This window comes from Gracilinanus agilis, chromosome 2 (assembly GCF_016433145.1).
Source record: "Gracilinanus agilis isolate LMUSP501 chromosome 2, AgileGrace, whole genome shotgun sequence".
Classification (NCBI taxonomy): domain Eukaryota; kingdom Metazoa; phylum Chordata; class Mammalia; order Didelphimorphia; family Didelphidae; genus Gracilinanus; species Gracilinanus agilis.
In genome coordinates this window covers 44,562,995-44,571,725 of record NC_058131.1, presented here as the reverse complement: position 1 = coordinate 44,571,725, position 8,731 = coordinate 44,562,995, and positions in this window count along the sequence as shown.

The following is an 8,731-nucleotide window of genomic DNA, read 5'->3' as shown; positions in this document are numbered from 1 at the left end:
TAGTGGTCCCCGGCTAAAGGAGCTCGGACCCTGCCCCTTCTCCTAGTGTCCTGGGTCTAGGCTTGTAGAGGACCTTAAAGCCAACCTCCACATTTCATAGGAGAAAAAACTGAGGTCCAGGGAGGTGAACAGATTTACCTAGGGTCACCCAGCAGGGTTTTAACTCAGGCCTTCCTCTCTCCAGGCTGAGCGCTCTTAAGCCCCAAGCTTCTCTACAAGCCCTATCCAGGGAAAGACCTCCGCCCTCCGTCCATCCCGAGGGTCTCAGGGTTTTGATCCTTCACCACACCATCGAGAAGGGGCTACCTTTGCCCCTTTTTCCCTGCCCCTCTCCCTTCTCTTAGGCCAGTTACCCCTTGGAGCCCTCTGTAACCAAGCCCAGCATCCTAGCGCATCTTTTCATCTGTTGCCTTTCTTCCTGGACCAGCCGGGACCGCCTTCGTTAGCCTTGTTCGTTCCTTTTCTTCGGACTTTTCCTCAAACTCCAGGCCTTTCACCCCTACTACCACCTTTAAATTACTTTTGTTTAATTTCTTTATCTTGATTTTCTGTGACTTATGCTTTGATCAGATTCTAAATCATTTTAACTCCCCCATTAGGCTTTAAAGTCCCTGACAGCAAAAGCTGGCTTTTTCTCCAGGAAAGGTGAACTAAGAAAGGTATCCCAAATTTTTAGCATATAGCTATGTATGGTACATGAAAAGTCCTTATAATAAATGCTTTTTGACGGACTTACCTTTCTGTAAAATCTATGGACCCTGAATAATGTTTTTAAATATATAAAATAAAATACTTAGGAAGCAGCTATCTTAATAAATATTTTAAATTAATTACAATTAAAAATAAAAATATCTTAATAAAATACTTAGGAAGCAGGTATCTCAGTGGATAAAGAATGCCTGGAGTTTGGATAATCTGGGTTCAAATGTGGCCTCCACATTTTCTAGTTGTGTGATACTGTGTAAGTCACAACCCTGACTGCCTACCTCTTACCGATCTTCTGTCTTAAAACTGATACTAAGAGGGGGCAGCTGGGTAGCTCAGTGGATTGAAAGCCAAGCCTAGAGACGGGAGGTCCTAGGTTCAAATACGACCTCAGACACTTCCCAGCTGTGTGACCCTGGGCAAGTCACTTGACCCCCATTGCCTACCCTTACCTTGGAGCTAATACACAGTATTGATTCCAAGACGGAAGGTAAAGGTTTAAAAAAAAACTGATACTAATGCAGAAGGTAAAAGGTTTTAAATATAAAATAGAATACGTAGGATTACAAAGAAAAGCAAATAGTGATATATTTTTTAAAAGAAGTTCACCAACTCCAGGTAAAGAATCTCTGTTCTAAATCTATGATCCTATGATCTCATAGAGCTTACTAGCATATGCATTATCCCATGTCCTAATATATTTACCTGTATATATCTTTCATCCCTTGCAATAGATAATAATAAGCTTTTTAAGGAGGGAACAAGTCTTATCTTTTTTAATCCTTTCTGGTGCCTAAAAAAATAATTATATATAGCAGACACTTAATAAATGTTGAATAAATTTAATTTTTTAATATCCAAAATGCATCTTCTCTGTGATTATTGGAGTTAGAATGGATTTCTATAGGTCATCTAGGCTAGAGTCTAACCAAACTTTCTGTTCTTTACCCTATGGTATATCTCTCCTGAGACCATGGATGTGAAACTATTTTGAAATGTTTAATCATCATCATAGCTAACATTTGTAGATCATTTTAAGGTTTGTAAAGCACTTCACCTATGTTATCTCATTTGATCCTCACAAAAACCCTAAAGCAAGTGCTATTATTATTTCCACTCTACAGATGAGTTAACTGAAGCAGAGGTAAAATGATTTGCCCTGGGCACACAGCTTAGTAAATGTCTAAAAGAAGATTTGAAATTAGATCTTCTTGACTTCAGCAACAATATATCTATTTTACTACTTTGCTGCCTTAATACTATCAGCCTCTTAGAAAAAGTACCAGGCTTCTATTTATTTCCCATTTTTCTTGTATAAAATTAATGATAACTTAACATTATGCCCATTTGAGACATTCGGCATTTCCAAATAAAATCTAGTTCCAGAAGTTTATAAAAATCTATAGTGATACATCCATCCATCCAACTGACAAAGATGATCAAAGATGGAAAGAGTCAAGGAAGGGGTGTGGGACAATACCAATAAACCAGTGATGGGCAAATTTTTTAAAGAGGGGCCAAAGGAAAGGAAATGCTCATCTGTCAGTCTGTTTCCTAGGCAACTCTTTCGAAGTTTCAATGTATTGTATCCTACTCATTGTATTCATCAGACTAGGAATAATGTTGCACAGCCCAATAAAACATTTCAGCCCCACCCCCACCCCCATCCACCTGGCCCACAGGCTGTAGTTTGCCCATCACTGCAATAAACTATTGGTAGTACTGAGAATTGGTACAGAAAACTACTTATGCAAGAAAAGTAACAGCCCTTTGACACAACAATCAGTCAACTAGCATTTACTAAGAACCTGCTTTGTGCCAGGCTCTGTGCTAAGTGCTGAGTATACAAAAAGGGGCAGAGAGACAATCTCTGCCCTCAAGGAACTCACTTTCTAATGAGAGACACAACATATGGTGTATATAATATCTTGTAATGGATTCAAAAGGAAAATGTAAAGAGTTTAATTTTTTACTTTTTTTCTTTTAAAAATACTGAGATTTCAGGGGCAGCTGGGTAGGTAGCTCAGTGGATTGAGAGTCAGGCCTAGAGATGGGAAGTCCTAGGTTCAAATCCGACCTCAGACACTTCCCAGCTGTGTGACCCTGCACAAGTCACTTGACCCCCATTGCCCACCCTTACCACTCTTCCACCTAGGAACCAATACACAGAAGTTAAGGGTTTAAAAAAATGAAAAAAATAAAAATACTGAGATTTCCACCCACATTCAGAGGAAGAACTACAGGAGTGGAAACAGAAGAAAAACAACTGCTTGAACAAATGGGTTGATGCGGACATGGTTGGGGATGTAAACTCAAAACGACCACACCAATGCAACTATCAATAATATGGAAATAAGTCTTGATTGATGACACATGTTAAAACCAGTGGAAATGTGCGCTGGATATGGGGGGGGGGGTGGGAGTGAAGGAGGGGTGAAGGGGAAAGTAAAAACATGAATCATATAACCATGGAAAATTTTTCTAAAAAAACAAAATATTTAAATCTAAAAAAAAAATTTAAAAAAAACAACAAAAATACTGAGATTTCATTTAGAACTAAAGAAAGTCTCAATAACAAAGCCTTTAAGGGTTTTTGTGTGTGTGTTTTTTTTAGTCCTTCCATCTTAGAATCAATATTGTATATTGGTTGAAGGCAAAAGAATGTTAAGGGCTAGGCAATTGGGTTTAAATGACTTGATCAGGGCCACACAGCTAGGAAGTATCTGAGGTCAGGCCTGGTTCTCTATCCACTGAGCCACTCACCAGCCCCCAAAACCTTTTAAGTTAAAAATACCTGTATAAGGAATAAGAAATAAAGAAAACGGTATTAGAAAAATAACATTCCTGATGTATTGAAAGTAGCTGAATGAAAGTCAGATGATCAAGGATGACAGGTACCATTCATATCAATAATCCTGTACTATGTATACATATAGTTTCTTTCTTTTAAAAAACCCTTACCTTCTGTCCTAGAAGTGATGCCCCCATATACAATTTCTTGCAAAATAAGTGAAGAGAGGCAGCTGGGTGGTTCTGTGGATAGAGAGCCAGACCTGAAGATAAGAAGTCCTGGGTTCAAATATGGCCTCAAATCTGGTCACTCCTATGTGTGTGACCCTAGGCAAGTCACTTGACCCCAGTTGCTTAGCCCTGACTGCTCTTCTGTCTTGGAACCCATAAGATAAATTCTAAGACAGAAAAAAGGGTCTTAGGAACAAAACAAAACAATTGAAAGACTGGAAAAGTGCCTGTCTTGGTTTTACTTACACTTTTTTATGAACTCTGATTTTAATATTAAAAGTAATTTATTGGGGACAGCTGGGTAGCTCAGTGGAGTGAGAGTCAGGCCTAGAGACAGGAGGTCCTAGGTTCAAACCCGGCCTCAGCCACTTCCCAGCTGTGTGACCCTGGGAAAGTCACTTGACCCCCATTGCCCACCCTTACCACTCTTCCACCTATGAGACAATACACCGAAGTACAAGGGTTTAAAAAAAAAAAGTAATTTATTGCATTGTTCTCTTCATTTGCTACACTGACTTATGAGGAATTGAGTAAAATCAATTACAGAATTTTATTCAAATGTCAGAATATAGGATGTCCCAAAGGTCTCAATGCAGTTCGAAACTTCAATAATTTCAAATACAAATACTACAAATTTGTCAAAAACATTATTCGAAAGATTCATTATTTAAATTTCTTTAATACTTTAGTTTTGTGAATTTTGAATTTTTTTAAACCCTTACTTTCTATCTTAGAATCAATACTGTGCATTGGCTCCAAGGCAGAAGAGTGGTAAGGGCTAGGTAATGGGGGTCAAGTGACTTGCCCAGGGTCACACAGCTGGGAAGTGTCTGAGGCCAGATTTGAACCTAGGACCTCCCATCTCTAGGCCTGGCTCTCAATCCACGGAACCACCCAGCTGCCCCCCAGTCTTGGGAATTTTGAATGATAATTTAAGTTTAAAGAAGGGGTATCCCCTCATTGTGCACTCCCTTCCCAACAAACAAACAAAATTCAGAGAAAGAGAAGACATATGAATTGATCAAAGTCAAGTACTTATAACCCAGAAAACAATGACTGAAAATGTCAAGGAAAAGCCTATTAAACTTTAGTTGAATGCACTATAATTATAATAAGCAATCTGAACTCCAAAGCAGAAATGAGGAAACACACCTCCCTCTTTTTTTAATTGTCTAGGCTAGGGAAAAGATTGGAAGCAGAATGCTCCATGTCCCTTTTCTTCTGTTAGAAGTGGTAGTTGTGATCCTTGGGTATAAATTAACCATTTCTTCATCACAAAGAAGGGTTCAATGGGTGTAAGTAGATTATAATCTTGAGAAATGACTATGATGTAAAAATAGTCAATATGAACAAAACTTTTCCAAAAATTTCAAAGTCAAGCTCTTTAAGGACTGGAAACTGAATTCTTGTGTTCTTCAAGCATTAAAAGTAGGTTGTAGGGGCTCAGATTAACATATTTCTGTATATTAGAAAAGGAAACTGGAGAATCATAAAATCTTAGAAATTTAGAAATCATACTAAGTCCAACTCTGTATTCACCTATGTTCCAAAGCAGTCCACTAATTGGACTTTGAGTGTAGAATGTTCCATAGACTGATGTGATGATGGTTTTGCACAACTTTTATTTTCCTGTTGTTACGAAGGAAGGTTCACTGAGAAAGAGAGGAGAGGGGCATATTCAGAAATTACGGATGTTTAAACAAGAGGCATCTATAAAACTTTAAAAATATATATGCTACACAGCCAAGAAGAAAGGTGAGTCACAGGATTATTTGAAAACATCTTGTCAAACATTCAATGAAACTGAATCATTTTTCCCCCCTTACCTTCCATCTTAGAATCAATACTGGGAGAAGAGTGGTAAAGGATAGGCAATGGTAGTTAAGTGACTTGCCCAAGGCTACCTAGCTAAGAAGTATCTGAGGCCAAATTTGAACCTAAGATCTCCAGTCTCTTAGGCGTGGCTCCCAATCCACTGAGTCACCTAGCTGCCCTCCTGAACCATTTTTCAACGAGGATGCCATACTGTAAAAGGAGTGCTGGAGTTGGAAATCCAAATCCATATCATGCCATCATCATATCATACAGCACACCAATTCAACTGCTACAGTAGTTAGTTCTCTGTCTTTGCCTCCCTGGCTCCAATCAATCAACAAATATTGATCAAGTGTCTACTGTTTGTCAGGCATCGTCCTAGGTGCTAGAATCAAGCATAATGAATAAAATGATCCTATATAAAAATCTATATCTAAAGACTAACTACAAAGTTAATAAAAACATCTCTATACACAGATGAGGTAATTAAATACAAGGTATTTGGAAGGAATGGCACTGATTTATCCTATCATCCCCCTTCTCTGCCCCTATTCCAGAACTCCTGATGGAAGTTATTTGACCTGGCAATCTGGGACCACTATTTATGGTTACCTTAGCTCAGCTGTACTCTCATTGCTACACAGATCGGTTCTTTGCTGATTAATTCTCCATAGTGCCTCCTTCCCTCAGCAGATGTTCCAAACCTCTCCTCTCCTCAAGCTCCCTAACACCTCACTCCTCTCAGCAGAAGATCTGACCTCCTCCTTTACCAAGAAAATCAAAGCCATCTGGCATGAGTTTTATTTCCTTTATTTGCCACCTCAAAACCCTTCTACATTTTCATCCAACTTTACTCCCACTGAAATGTAACAATAAGTTATTATGGCTGACATTTATGTCACTTCAAGGTTTACAAAGCATTTTACATGCCTTTTTTCCCCCTCATTTGAGTTTCTCAACAAAAAATATGTGAAGCAGGTAATGTCATACCCATTTTACAGATGAGGAAACAGAGGCTTACATTCCAGTTCCTTTTGTATTAACTATTGTTTTTCAATACATGGGGAAAAGTAGAGAGAAGTTTGTAGGACAGAGGAACTGTTTTTAAATATTTGAAAGATTGTTACAGCCTTGAGAGGCACAATATCTTAGAGACATTGGAAGGTGACTAAGTAGCATTATTACCACCTTTGAGTGGAAAAATTAGAATTCACAAAGGGATAAAGCACAAAAAATACCTAGGGGATGCTCCTTACTCTTTTGGTTTTTAGCTAATTTATATTGTCTCTTGAAAGTGTAAACTTCATTATTATATGATAGAACTACATTTGGGTTCCCCAGTCCAAGATGTACAGAGGTACTGGTAGGAAAGGTGATGGACTCAGGGCATAGAATAAAACCAGCATTTTTCAGACATGGTCAAATGTTTTGTTTTGCATGACTACATATTATAACAGGGTTTTTTTTCTTTCCTTTTTTCTTTCTTTATCTTCCATTGGCAGGGGAGTGGGGGGTGGGAAGGGGAAAAAAGAGAGGGCATCTGTAGGGTTGACAAAAAGAAGAAAGAAAAGAGAGTCATTGAAGCATTTTTAAAGTGCACTGAAGAGAACAGAAGGGAAGCCAGAAGGAAATAGAGAAGCAGGACAGTTTTGAAAGTTAGGTGTTTAATTTATTGCATATTTAAAAAACCAAGTATATAACAGATACTCTCAGTTTTAGGTACAATCTTTTTCTGTTCTACTTTATAGATAGAAGTGTTCATTTTATTTGGTATTAAGTTCATAATTAAAAAATGTATATATATACATGTACATATATATTTTTTAAAGAAAGAAAAAGGACTACTGTGAGGTGTGTTATCAAGAAAGTAGGGTGATCTTGGAATCAAGGGTGTAAAAATCAGTGTTTATTCTTATTTTAATTCTTCCCCAGAAACAGTTTTGCACTTAACTGGAAGGCTGAGAACAAGTATTTAATGTTTAGGCCTCAAGGAAGTTATTTTTAGGGGAAAAAATAACTCAAACCATTTTATTGCTAGAATTACTTTGGTCTGGAGCATAACAGCCAATCCAAAAAATAAAAAGTCATTTCAAAAACTCATTTCACACACCAAATTTCTAAAGGAACAAGTCTTCTAAGGGTGACACCAGAATAGATTAAGTACAAGATTAAAAATGACCTGTTTCAGTGATGACTTAAGGGAAGTCTATCCCAAACCGTGGTTTGTACTAGTCCAGGGACTTGGGTTATTTTCTAAAAAGAGGGGTTTGTGACCTATTTAGATCCAAGGGCCACCAGTAGCGAGGGAGAGAAATGAAGGCTGGAAAGAGGGTTAGGTATAGAGGAAGGGGAGGGGATGTGGGGGAGACAAAGGGCTAAGGGTAGGGAAGAGATGGAAAGAGAGAAACTGAGACAGAGAGAGACCAAGAGGCAGAGATAGATCCAAAGAGAAACGGACAGATCTAGAGAGACAGTGACCGACAGAGAGACAGTTACTAACATACCCAAAGAGAGACACAGATAGACCCAGGGAAACAGACAAACCTAGAGAGACAAAATGATCGATAGATACAAAGAGAGACAGACAGACCCAGAGAGACAGTGAGTGACCCAGAGACTCATCAGACTAGCGGACAGACAGCTGAGGGCGGGGGCGGGGGCGGGGCAGGACTGGTAGTCCGAGCCACTTCCCAGAACCTCTCGGCAGTGGGGTGGGGGAGATGCAGAGACTTCAGTCTCTCACGGCCCCGCCCCCGCCCCTACCCCACCCCCACAGGCGGCGAGGCCGGAAGGAGCCGGCACTTTGGGGTTTGGGGGAGCAGGCAGGGATGTGGGATCTGCCGTTGAACTTGTCAGAGGAGAAGGGAGGCCCAAGGCGGGTGGGAGGTGGAAAGGAGTCTGGGGATGCTCTGTAGGGAGGTGCCACCCTCGCCCCAGCCCCGGCCCCGCCCTGGGGGAGGGGGAGGAGGAGCCCGGCGGCGGCGGCTGCGGCTGCGGGCGGGGATGAGGGAGGCGAGGGCGCGGCTCCGACTGCCCCTGCCCGTGCACGCGCCTCCCCCCCCGCCGCTGGCGGGTGCACGAGCGGCGCGCTCCCGCCGCCCGCGTCGCCATCTTTTCCCCCCTCCGTCTGTCTGTCTGCCGCTGGCTTTGTCCGTCTGCAGCGCCGTCCGCAGGATCCCCGCGCACGGCC